The 13,335-nt window shown below is 35.7% G+C and overlaps 1 pseudogene; it reads left to right on the top strand.

Moving 5' to 3' along the window:
- Positions 1–3,823: 3,823 nt before the first annotated feature.
- Positions 3,824–5,820, top strand: LOC137219718 (receptor-interacting serine/threonine-protein kinase 2 pseudogene; annotated as a pseudogene).
- Positions 5,821–13,335: the final 7,515 nt, after the last annotated feature.

Below are 13,335 nucleotides of genomic sequence, written 5' to 3'. Positions count from 1 at the left end.
TATAAGGAAGATCTATCCTATTTCTCTCATTTATTCATCGCTTATTTACTCAATCCTTTATTTATGTCAATATGGACATAGAATACTAAACTCATACATTAATTTTGGAATTCTTCGTTAGGACTTGGAATACTTGATTGCTAATATTAACCATTTAAGAAATAGTTATGTTGTACTTAACATTACACATTTTATCCAGGAAAAAAAAGCTCTTTTTTTTTTTTTTTTTTTTTAACTGTACGCGAGCCTCTTACTGTTGTGGCCTCTCCTGTTGCGGAGCACAGGTTCCGGACGCGCAGGATCAGCGGCCATGGCCCACGGGCCCAGCCGCTCTGCGGCATGTGGGATCTTCCCGGACCGCGACACAAACCCGTGTCCCCTGCATTGGCAGGCGGACTCTCAACCACTGCACTCTCAACCACTGCACCACCAAGCCTGAAAGCTATTCTTTTTAATGAAGTTATGTTAGGCAATTTTGGTTTGGAAACAAAAATATCATACCACGTTATCTTCCACTCTAATTCCAAAGGAAAATTGCCAGTGTTTTGCTGCTTTATAATTTATTTTTAACTCCCTAAAGGCACTTAAATTCTTTCTTTTTCTATATGATAGGGCTAAGAATCAAAATCTCAGAGTAGGTACACTTGACAAGGTCTAAAGAGAAGAAAGGATTAAAATACAAGGCAGGAAGATGATCAGGATTCATTTCATTTTCTGTATAATGTAAATGTCCAGGAAGGGGGAATTTGCTAAATAAATTATGATTACCCATAGGAAGAGATATTACACAGCCATTCTAATAATGTTTTTAAAGAATTTGCAATAGCATGGGAAAGGTCACCAAATAAAATAGAGCAAAAATTGGCAGGATTAAAACTAGACATCCAACATGATCCTGATTTTGTTTTCTAAAAAAACAAACAAAAAAATAGAAGGAAAGGAATATAAAGAAAATAAATGTATGTAAAAATATGCAAAAATATTCTAAAATTTTAAAAATTACTAAAGGATATACAACACCTAGTAGAATATCATAATACCTAATAGCCTACTTGTCATCTACTGAATTAACTATTGAATATAAGAAAATATGAATAGTAACAATAGTTATGGCTGGGTGGTAGAATATCTGATGATAATATTTCTTCTTTATGTTCTTTGTGTATTTTCCAAGTTTTTTATTCTCAACATGTATTATTGGGTATTGCAATAAGGAATTGTAATTTTAAAATGGCAGATCACAGTTGGTTTTCAACTGTCCTCAAGCTTGCAAAAGTGACCCTTGATAAGAATAATTTTGCTACTGTATCATCTAGAGATTATTTACAGAAAGAAGCAATATTTAGGAAAAAATAAATTAAAACAGGTCTTTTCTAATTAATCAACCCGAGAACTTGGACGCTCAATATGAGTCGTGTAGGTCGCCTGAAAAGCAAACAGAATAATCATAACTGCTTTAAGAGTCTTTGAAGTTATAGATTAAGCCAGTGGGAAATTAGCCAGATTGCCATTATAGCTGAAAAGTGCCAGAAGGCCACGGCAGACAGTGTAATTATGCAAACTTTGTGAGCCTTGAAAATTTTGTGATTGTAATGCGTGCTCTCAGCCTTCATAAAGTTCTACACCAAACTGTATTCTTTAAACTGCTGTCTAGCCCAAGGCTGGGTGATAAATTAGCAGAGAAAAACAACTGTCATAGCAAACCCTTCCTTCATATCAGAAGTTTCTTTACCTGTTGTGTTCCTAAATTATGTGCAGTAAACTTGTTTCACCCTTCAGTGACTAACACCGCTTGGGTAGGATGGAGAAGCTGCCCTTCCCATGAGTTTTTTCTTACTGGGCAGGCACCGGTATACACACAGCTGTGTCTAATTATGGCTGGACTCTCAATTATAAAAGAGGCCAACTGGGTGCAGAGAGGGGTCACTGATAACATTAAGGGCTCATCATAGAGTGGTAAAGTTTCAGGGCACTGTTCTAAGGTATAGGAGAGGTGAGTCTAAAACGATGCTCTGATAATCACCCTAGGTAGATTTTTGGGGGGCTCCCTTGAATATGAATGCTGCTTTCTACTCAAATGCCACTCAAAGGCAGAGTGAACTGAAAGAAAAGGAGGTATACTGCCATGTGAATATAAACCTTTACTTAAGTAGTGAAATAATTAAGGGAATGGGTGGAACGGAGAACAGACAAAATATCTTCACAATTGTACAAGGACAGAACCAGAAGTGATAGGTTAAAGGTGACCCCCAGAAAAAGATTTTCATTCCCATTTGAAGACAAGCCTCTGAAGATAACAGAGGTTGAAGGAGAACTCCAAGGAGGAGTCTCCGCTAAGAACAAGTGCATTCCATCAAACTTAAAGAGTAAAACCTTTCTTATGTGTGACCTTTGAGTCTTCTACAGATTCTTTGCCAAAGACAGCATTTCAGACAAGTAGCATCTGGTTTGGAATATCTAACAAAAAATATTGTGTAGGATAGTGGCCTTAACATTTGAGGGGCACAGATCACATTAAGAATTTAGTAAAAACTATCGACTCCTCCCCAATACATATTTCTCCATACATCAAAAAATGCACGATTCTGGATGTTCACAAACACCTCCCCCCACACACACATACACACACTCTACTAAAGCACATGAACCTATGAGCCCTAGATTAATCATCTCTGATGTAGAAGATGATGATATAAAAATTAATGAACAGAAACCTCAATTAAATAGAGTTGGGAGAGCAGAAGGAAGAGCTCTCACACACTATGATAATAGCAGAGCCCAACAAGAAAAAAGACGTCCTCTTCTTTCCTGGCAAGAGCTCAGTCAATGAGAAACTCTCACCACTCAGCCAATGAAAAGACATGGACTGTTTGTTTACTACAGCCCTCTCAATGTTCTTTTCCCCTCTATAAAAGAATTCTCTCCATTTTTGCTGGAGACTTGCACATGGCTCACCATTGCTGCAGACTCTGAATTGCAACCTTTTGCTGATCTTGAATAAACCCATTTTGCTGGAGGAATAACTGGCAGACTATTTGTTTTAGGTCAACAATGACGAGTAATTTTTTATAACTTTTCTCCTAGGAATTGAAGGAACACCTCAAATCTTACAACTAACCTAGTTTACTTCTTTAAAAGAAAGATAGTTCTTGGTGGTGGTAGTGTTTTTTCCCCAATGGATTGAGACAAAAGTAAGGCAAATGTCATCGATGGCTATTTGGCTGTGATTCAAGGCTGAGAAATGCAGTCATCTATTTCTTTTTCTATTGTTCGTGCAGCTATTGTTCATTTCCAATCTACCAGTTGGTTTGTGCTAATATTTTGGAGTTGGTGAAAGGAGTTGGTGAAAGTTGCCTCCAGTTGGTGGAGGCAAGGATATTCAGTTCACAAACATGAAATATAGATAAACTATTCCTTAGTGTTTTGACATAACTTCACATAATATGAACACAAAGCTACACAGCTCATTTTAAAACATTTATGTAATTAAAATTATTTGACAACTAAAAATTTTATTCTCAAAATTACAAAAAGAACAATTTACTTTTAAATGGTTGATTTATTCACATTTAAATTTAATAGTGTGTGAAAAAGAAAATGTAGCTCCCAACTATTTTTAAAAAAACACAAAATCGGACCAGTCTCTAGAAGAGAAGAGAGAGCTCCGGCTCCGGATAAGCAGCGGCTTGGCGTGGGCTGCGCGGAGAATGGACGGCCTCGTGACCTAATGTCCGGCAGGCTGTAGGGCCTGCCGACCCGGCTCGCGCAGAGGGTGGAGCCGCGGGAGCGGAGGGCACTTCCGGAATCGACCGGCTGCCTGCGTGCCCGCGCCATCCGCTACCATGAACGAGGAGGCCATCTGCAGCGCCCTGCCCACCAACCCGTACCACAAGCTCGCCGACTTGCGCTACTTGAGCCGCGGCGCGTCCGGCACCGTGTCTTCTGCCCGCCACGCAGACTGGCGCGTTCAGGTGGCCGTGAAACACCTGCACATTCACACCCCGCTGCTCGACAGTGAAAGAAATGATGTCTTAAGAGAAGCTGAAATTTTACACAAAGCTAGATGTAGTTACATTCTTCCAATTTTGGGAATTTGCAATGAGCCTGAATTTTTGGGAATAGTTACTGAATACATGCCAAATGGGTCATTAAATGAACTCCTACATAGGAAAAATGAATATCCTGATGTTCCTTGGCCATTAAGATTTCGTATTCTGCATGAAATTGCACTAGGTGTAAATTACCTGCACAATATGAATCCTCCTCTACTTCATCATGACCTGAAGACTCAGAATATCTTATTGGATAATGAATTTCACGTTAAGATTGCAGATTTTGGCTTATCAAAATGGCGCATGATGTCCCTGTCACAATCACGAAATAGTAAATCTGCACCAGAAGGAGGGACAATTATCTATATGCCACCTGAAAACTATGAACCTGGACAAAAATCAAGGGCTACTATCAAGCATGATATATACAGCTATGCAGTTATCACATGGGAAGTCTTATCTAGAAAACAGCCTTTTGAAGAAGTCACCAATCCTTTGCAGATTATGTATAGTGTGTCACAAGGACATCGACCTGACACTAATGAAGAAAGTTTGCCATTTGATATACCTCATCGAGCACTTATGATCTCTCTAATAGAAAGTGGATGGGCACAAAATCCAGATGAAAGACCGTCTTTCTTAAAATATTTAACAGAACTTGAACCAGTTCTGCGAACATTTGAAGAGATAACTTTTCTTGAAGCTGTTATTCAACTAAAGAAAACAAAGAATGCTTCAAGTACCGCTCACTTATGTGACAAGAAGAAAATGGAGTTATCTCTGAACATACCTGTAAATTATGGTCCACAGGAGGAATCGTGTGGATCCGCTCAGCTCCATAAAACTAGTGTTTCTCCTGGAACCTCAAGGACCCTTTCAGCTCCTCAAGACAATGATTTTTTATCTAGAAAAACTCAAGACTTTTCTGTGATGCGTCAATGTCCAGTAAATCACAGTTGTGACAGTAACATTTCTGTGGCTCAAAGAGCAACATTCTGTGATCACAGGGCTGCTCCATGCTCCTTAGCAATAATAAATCCACTCTCAGCGGAGGGAAATTCAGAGCAATTTCAGCCTGGTATAACCCAACAGTGGATCCAGAGTAAAAGGGAAGATATTGTGAACCAAATGACTGAAGCCTGCCTTAACCAATCTCTAGATGCCCTCCTGTCCAGGGATTTGATCATGAAGGAGGACTATGAACTCATTAGTACCAAACCTACAAGGACCTCAAAAGTCAGACAATTATTGGATACTAGTGACATCCAAGGAGAAGAATTTGCCAAAGTTATAGTACAAAAATTGAAAGATAACAAGCAAATGGGTCTTCAACCTTACCCAGAAATACTTGTGGTTTCTCAATCTTCATCTTTAAATTTATTCCACAATAAAAACCTATAAGTAACTCTTTTTCAAGAAGAAAAGTCAATGCATAAAAGGGTATTTTATATTTCTTTTGCCTTGATAATGTTTTTATGAGATTCATATGAATATTAGAAAGTTTAATGAAGTTTCTTCTTCAGATAAATATTAGTCTCCTTCCATGACATTATTTTTTAAATTAATACAGTAGAAAGTTTGATTTTTGCTGCATAGTTCAATTCTTTTTGTCTCTTTGGTTAATTGAAACTATTTTTTCAATGTAATAATTATATTTTTATTGTACAAAACAGTGTCCCATTTTCACATATACTTTCTTTGTGGATTATTTATTGTTTAAGATGCTTGACTTTCTGAAGACTTAAATCAAAGAAACTTTTAAATGTTATTTATTGAGTTCTTTAGAAAATTGTTTCAAAGATAAGCAATACAAAGTGTATAAAGAAAAAATTAATCCTTCAAAAAAAAAAAAACACAAAATCTAAAACAATTAACAAAATTTGATAGGGCTTTCAAAAAATAATAGCCCCAAAGCAAATTTTAAAATAATTTAAATATAGTATTCTCATCCTATCTTTCCACTGCACTCAGTTGTCTCACTTCATAACTGGAGATGAATGCCCATAGCAAGTTCCCTAAAATGCTTTTATGTATATTCTTCCCTATCCCCAAAGAAATTGCAGAATATCTAATTAACTTGGAATCTGAGACATTTTATAAAGCTATGTACACAACACACTCACATACCATATGTGTTTCTGTTAATACTGTTATTCAATTTTACCATAATATTTATCATTTTATTCTCTGAGCATTTCATGTTGCTTCATAGACAGCTGGAGAAGAGAAATGGTTCTTGATGTTTATAATAGAGATGATGGTGTCTTTCCCCGAATCCCCACCCAACTTGCCTCTTCACAGCCAAACCCTTCCCCAAACTGCTAAGTGTCAGCTACTGACTTTTCGTAGTTGGGCCCTCATGTAGACTTGCTCAAGATTATGGTTCTCCCAGAAGTAAGCATTAGCCAGTGACTGACTAAAGCAAGAATGCCTCATCTGATAACTCCAAAGGGCCATCACAGTTCCAGAGCTCCAAGTGGGATCAATGCAAGCCTCAACTGCAAGTGGAATTTGATCACCTACTGTCCAACTCAACTTCCTCACTTTTTATTTTGTATCCAATTCACACTTATATACTCTTTTACATGTTATGTTTATGTATCTTTATCTTAATCAATATAAAGCATTTTTAAAAACTAATGTAAAGACTTTACTTGGATTTTATCAGTTTCCACAAATGTCATTTTTCTGTTCCAACATCCAGTCTAGGACACCACGTCGCATTCAGTAGCTCTATCTTCTTAGTTTCCTGCAATCTATAACAACTCCTCAGTCTTCGTTTTTCATCATCTTAACAATTTTAAAGACTCGTGGTCAGGTATTTGGTAGAATGTCTTTCACTTTGGTTTGTCTGATATGTTCTCATCATCACACTGGAGTTACTGATGGGGTAAAATTACCTCAGAGGTAAAGCGTTCTTCTCATTGCCTCCCGTGGGGATACCTGATATCAACAAGATGTTACTTGTGGCTCTAACCTTGATTATTTGCAATAAGTAGCATCTGCCAGGCTTCCCATTGTAAAATTGCTATTTTGCCTTCTTCTACTTCTCTCCTGAATAAATAAATTCTCTCCTCACAATAAAACTCCTGCATGTAGCTCTCAGTCTCATAGTCTGTTTCCACAGGATCCAAATTAAGAAAATATTTATTGTAACATTCACTGTAACTTGGAAAAATAAATACTGAATAATTTAGTCCTTGAAATTTAATTTTGTCAATACCTATAGAATAGGGACAATATAATCAAGTTAATATTAATTTTGCAGTCATACTAATGTTACACCAAGAAGGATATACATTTATAAAGTTTACCAGATAATTTAATAGCTTTTTTTTAATGCAATAGCTTTAATTCAAGGAGCTCATAGAAATAACAATATATATTCAATATCCACATACATATTCTCACATATATGTTGTTCCTGGCTGTGATTTGATATGCAAAGTATACAAGATTCATATTACATAAAATTGTGGTACAAGGATCTAAACCTCTACCTTCACCAATTGTCCAAACTACTAATTAACCACACCAAAAATTAGCACAGTCCACTCGGAATCCTTTTAAACCACTTCAATGAGACCATATTTTATGAAAATCACTAGCATTAGTAGAACTTACATTGAAAATTATTAGATCCAACATTCTAATCATTGCCACATCAAGTTCTCCACTGGAAAAATCTTTACAAGAAAGCTTAATCAACTATATAAAATCCCTGTCACTTCTGTTTCAATGACTTTTTCTTTATTTTCAGAAGAGAAATACTTTTTTTGAGAAGAATTAAGTTATTAATTATTTTTCTCTCAACTTAATTTATCGAAACTGGAAGTTTTCTAATAAAAACTTTCAAATTATCTCTGGCTCATCTTAGCTTACATGTGGTATTTGAATATATCTGTCAAATTGTTAGGTGTACCATAAATTCTCTATTTTATGCTCATTCACTAAGTTAAATACTTTGTGAAAAGTCATGCATTTTTTCACATATTTTAGAAACACAGTAGTATCTAGCCCCAAAAAAGCCACCTTCCTCCCCCACCACCAAAGGAAGGAACAGGATACTTGGTACTTTTTCTTAAAAAAAAAAAAAAAAAAAAGCACAGGAGAGGTGATGATTTAGACCATAGGCTTTGATGAGGTTTACTGCAATCACCTCAGAAGACAAAACATCCTTCATTTTTGTAGGCAGTCTTGAGAAAAGTGTACACTGGTACAGCATATTATGTGTGATCATGATACCAGATTACTCTTCCTTGACAGAAGACACAAATCCTGAATTTTCTCCCCTTGGCATGGCAGGGTCATCCTTGCTATAAATCGAGTCACATATATCAAGTTAAAATAAAAGTCTCCTTCGGGATTGAACAGAATGATTTCCTTCATAGTTCAATGAAATCATCCTGGATAGCCATGTGGCTTTCCTCACGACACTGCTTTCTTTGGGCCACTGCTCAAATGTGACCTTATCAGTGAGGACTATCAAAAAACTCTGTTTAAAATAACTCACTCCCCCAGCAATTACACCACTTCCTTGCTTATTTTTTTTTTCCATAGCACTAATTATTACTATCCTAATTGGCTCTACATTTTGCTTATTTTTAAATGTCTGTCTCCTTGTTCTAGAATGCCAGGTATTGTACATGAAGACAGAGACTCCTTGTCTTGTCCACATTTTATTCCTAGTGCCTACAACAGTGCCTGACATATAGTAGATGCTTAAAAGTTTTTAATGAATACATAAATTAATACATTTGTTTAACAAATATATGTGGATTGTATGCTACTCTAGATCCATACAGGGAAAGGAAACATGTCATGTTGACCTTTATGTTACTTTAAAACAAACAAAAAACAGATATTATCAATTTTAATCTACTTCCAAATAATTTTTTAGTATTATACTACAAAGAACTTTACTTAAAACTAATAGCTTATCCTTCTCTCCACCTCCTTCGCTACATACTATGAATAAAAGAACCAGTGTGATACTGTCTTTGTCAGACTCCTTTTGCTATAGCATTCAAAGTGTCAAATTAATTTCAATAATTCAAATAGTAAACAACTTCTTAGAAGGCCCATTTTTCTTGAGCAAATTCATAGCCTACAAGTAAACTGTTGTGTTTTTCCTTGTCAGAGCCAATATTTTTCAGGATTTCAAGTTAAGCACGTGTATTTCTACCTAATTGTGTTGATCATTACCATAGGATTACTTATGGCCTCCAGGGTTATACTGTGTTTTAAATAGCATGTTTTACTCATTCTCTACCCATCTTGTTGCATCTTCCTGAATGTAATGAGGTTAATTCCGTTTGACATTAATTCTTGCAACCTTAAAAAATACAGTAAACAACTGAAAGTAATAAACATTTCTTTGTATCTTTTTTCCCAAATAGAAAGTTTGGCTGTGTCACAAGATATGTTCTACAAAGACTGATGTTATCAGGACTATAAAAGATCAGAACCAGAAGGCAAATCTTCTAGTTATTCTAGTTACTTATGGTTGTTAGCTGAAATTTATGGAGGAAAATATCATAGTAATATGCATCCTCCTCCTTAATACACCAGGTCAGTCTTATGAATGATATTTATATTTGAAAGGTCATTTTTAGGTGAGACAAATAGTATGATGCCACACCAATTTCAGAACCTCATCGTTACTGATACGATTGTGTTGCCAAAACTATCAACTTGCACTACTTTTTTAAAGTTATGATGTAAAGGTTTTCTTTAGGAAATTTGAAACTAGTGAACTTGGCTTTGTCTATAAGTTTGCAAGGGCCATCCCCAAAAGGATGTGTCACAGGTAATAAAATAGAGCAGATGGTAAAAGGAAGTTGAAGCGACAGACTTATTCATCTTTTGGGCTATTGGGATAGTTATAGCTATGGCAATTTGTTCCATATATACATTCCCAGTCTCGATATTTCTAATGCTATTATGAAAATTGCCTTCAGACTAGGATGACGCACAGATCTTTCCTGTCACTTTGATAGTAGTCATCACCTGAAGAGATGAATAGCAGCTCTGAATTAGCCCTTGCTGGAAATGTCTTCCTTTTACTTTGGTTATATTATATTTAGTTTACTGTGTTCCCCAAAGTGCCACACATTCTTCCTCTTCCAGGTTCAATAGCTTATTATTTCAATTAGACTTTCTTATTACAGGAAACTTTCCATTAAGGAAGATTTCAATTTGTGAACATTTACTTTTAATATGTTTTTCATCACTTTTCTTGTCACTTTTCTTCATTGTCAAAAGAAACAGAATAACCCTATCTACCCTTTCAAAGGTAATTACTCATAGGACAAGGAGGATGGAATTTATTTCACAATGTTTGAAAATTGTGTCTTTTCTTTGCCAATCCCATGTCCTTTTTCCTACAGTGAAATAATCATATTAAATACAGTCCTAAACATGGGATTATAACTATTTTCATTGTAGTATCCCATCAGCATTAGGGTAAAATATTTTATAACTTGGAAAATTTTACTTTTTACTATAGAAAAATTATTAAAAGTGCTTGTACTATAATTTCTCTTGCAATTATAAAGGTTACTGTATGAAAAAATATCTCAGTTAAAGTGTTACTTTGAGAACTTACCAGGAGATTAACAGAGTGACAATCTCAGCTCCTTTACATAAAACACTTGAAATATCCATCCTAATGAATTCCCTAAAAAAGAAAAGTATTGCCCTTAAAATATTGAAGCTTATCTTTGAGGTGAATTGTTTTAGAAATTCTCCTTTGTTGGGAAATATTGAGAAAAGTTGAATCACTTCTTAGTAGTGTCTCTTTCCGTGTTTTATCAGTTGCAATATAAATTTCACTAGAATAAATCAAATTAGTCCGTTTAGGTAGGGGTATTATTTCTCACAGTTACCCTTAGCCCAGATATTTTCCCATTGTCTTACGTATAATAGACATCCAATGAATATTTTATAAAAACATAAGTGAACAATAATTTTCGAATGCACTTTCTAATGTACACACTATAGTAAATAATCCCTGCCTCATGACACATATTCTAAGAAGTCACCCTTGATGAAATTAATTCAATTGAGTAGTCAACACATTTTTCACTGTCACATATCATTCTCTGCAGGGGAGGAGAAGAGTAAGGTGCATCTGGTAGAAAGAGTTCTACATTTTATATAAATACATATATATAAGTTGGTGGAATACTGTGTACATATGACATACAATATGATCAAATATGGAACTATCATTGAACAAAATATATTTTAGGGAATAGATGAGAAGAGATGATCCTTTTCTCATGTTAAAGTATCCTCTCAGTCATTAAATACTTTTTTTTTTTTTTTTTTTTTTTGCCGTACACAGGCCTCTCACTGCTGTGGCCTCTCCCATCGCGGAGCACAGGCTCCGGACGCGCAGGCTCAGCGGCCATGGCTCACACGCCCAGCTGCTCCGCGGCATGTGGGATCTTCCTGGACCGGGGCACGAACCTGTGTACCCTGCATTGGCAGGGGGAATCTCAACCACTGCGCCACCAGGGAAGCCCAGGTACTATTTTTTAAACATATTTGTAAAGTAGTTGGCTTTCTTTGAATGCTGTCCAACACATTGGTCAGCCTACAGGCTCACCCCCACTTAAATATACATTGGCTGCCATTGACTGGCACCATCTGGAGAGAGCAAAAGGAGGTTATTTTTAACACCTGGAAGCTTTTCCTCTGGGTAATGGGCTATAATAACTATTCTGTCAGGCATATATCTCAAGGTTTCTACCACCTTCTTCAGTGAGTTCCCCTGGGGAGTAGAGTGTCAAGGTAAAATAATTGCAAGTGACTTCCTTTTGTTAACTTTAATCCCAGGAGGCACCAACAAACTGCCTGGTAAAGTGGAATTACACAGGTATAGATTCACAGGCAGTTCTGAGACTTCAATATTCTGAACTATATTTTGCTCTTCTTATGAGTATCTTAAAATTATCTTATGTTGCTGTGATGATAAATTCAGATCATCTATCTCAAGTGGTAAGCACAACTAGCATATTATTAAAATGAATAAATATATTAATGTTATTTTACTATATCAATTTTGAGCAAGAGGAGAAGGGAGAAATACTTTAGTTTCACCTCTGAAATGATGATACCTGTTGGTTGGAAACAAGAGAATATATAAAAGTGTAAAGATAAAAAGGAAATTACTCTGAATATTCAGTCATTCACATTTTGATATATTGAATATTTCTACATTTTCTTCAAATAGTATGCTATTTTTAAAAAGTGCAGCAATTAACACCTCAGCAAGTAATCTTCATTTGTGTTTCTAATTATGTCCATAGGATAAATTCCTAGATGTAGAATTGATTTTAGTTTTAAAGTTAACATTTTAAAGTCTTTTACTGTATATTATCATATTGCTTTATGGAAAAGTTTTATCAATTTACACTACAGCAATATAGGAATTCCTAGGTGATCTCACCCTGGCTAGTGTCTCTTAATTGTTATCCATTTGGCAAAGGAAAATTGTACTCTGGTGTTTATTTGTTTAATTTTACATTCTCATGTTATTAAGGCCATCTTGACTTTGTTTATATTTATTTGAATTACTTTTGACTGAAATATGTTTTTTCTGTTGGAGTTTAAATATTCTTTTTGACTATCTACATGTGCTTCATTTTTATTTTTGGTTCTAATCACTTTTTTACAATGTTAGTCAAAAAATACATCTTCTAATTTGCTCATTGCTTTTTACTTTTGCTATGTAGGCTTTGATAAACACTCCAATTTTTGGTGGTCAACTTTTTCTTTACTTTCCTTTTGATTTCTTCTATTATACATGTCTTGTAAAAGTCTTTCTGCATAGGAAGATAAAATACATTTCATGCTATATTTTACTCATTTTTTGGTACTCTTTTAACTTTTTCCTATTTAACTTTTTTTTTTTTTTTTTTTTTTGCGGTACACGGGCCTCTTAATGTTGTGGTCTCTCCCGTTGCGGAGCACAGGCTCCAGACGCGCAGGCTCAGCGGCCATGGCTCACGCGCCCAGCCGCTCCGCGGCATGTGAGATCTTCCCTGACTGGGGCATGAACCCGTGTCCCCTGCATTGGCAGGCGGACTCTCAACCACTGCGCCACCAGGGAAGCCCCTATTTAACTTTTAAATCTCTCTATTGTGTGAACATAAGAGCATGTATATGTGTTCTTGCACCTATTTGTTAGTTAATATGAAAAGAGACTTTAAATTTTTCTAAAAGGCTAAATTTTCCAAAAATGTAGACTTTGTTTTGTTTACTTCTTTCTTCTTCA

The sequence above is a fragment of the Pseudorca crassidens genome, chromosome 1, assembly GCF_039906515.1.
Source record: "Pseudorca crassidens isolate mPseCra1 chromosome 1, mPseCra1.hap1, whole genome shotgun sequence".
Classification (NCBI taxonomy): domain Eukaryota; kingdom Metazoa; phylum Chordata; class Mammalia; order Artiodactyla; family Delphinidae; genus Pseudorca; species Pseudorca crassidens.
Note: the sequence above shows the minus strand (reverse complement) of the source record. Positions and strands in the feature narration are given on the sequence as shown.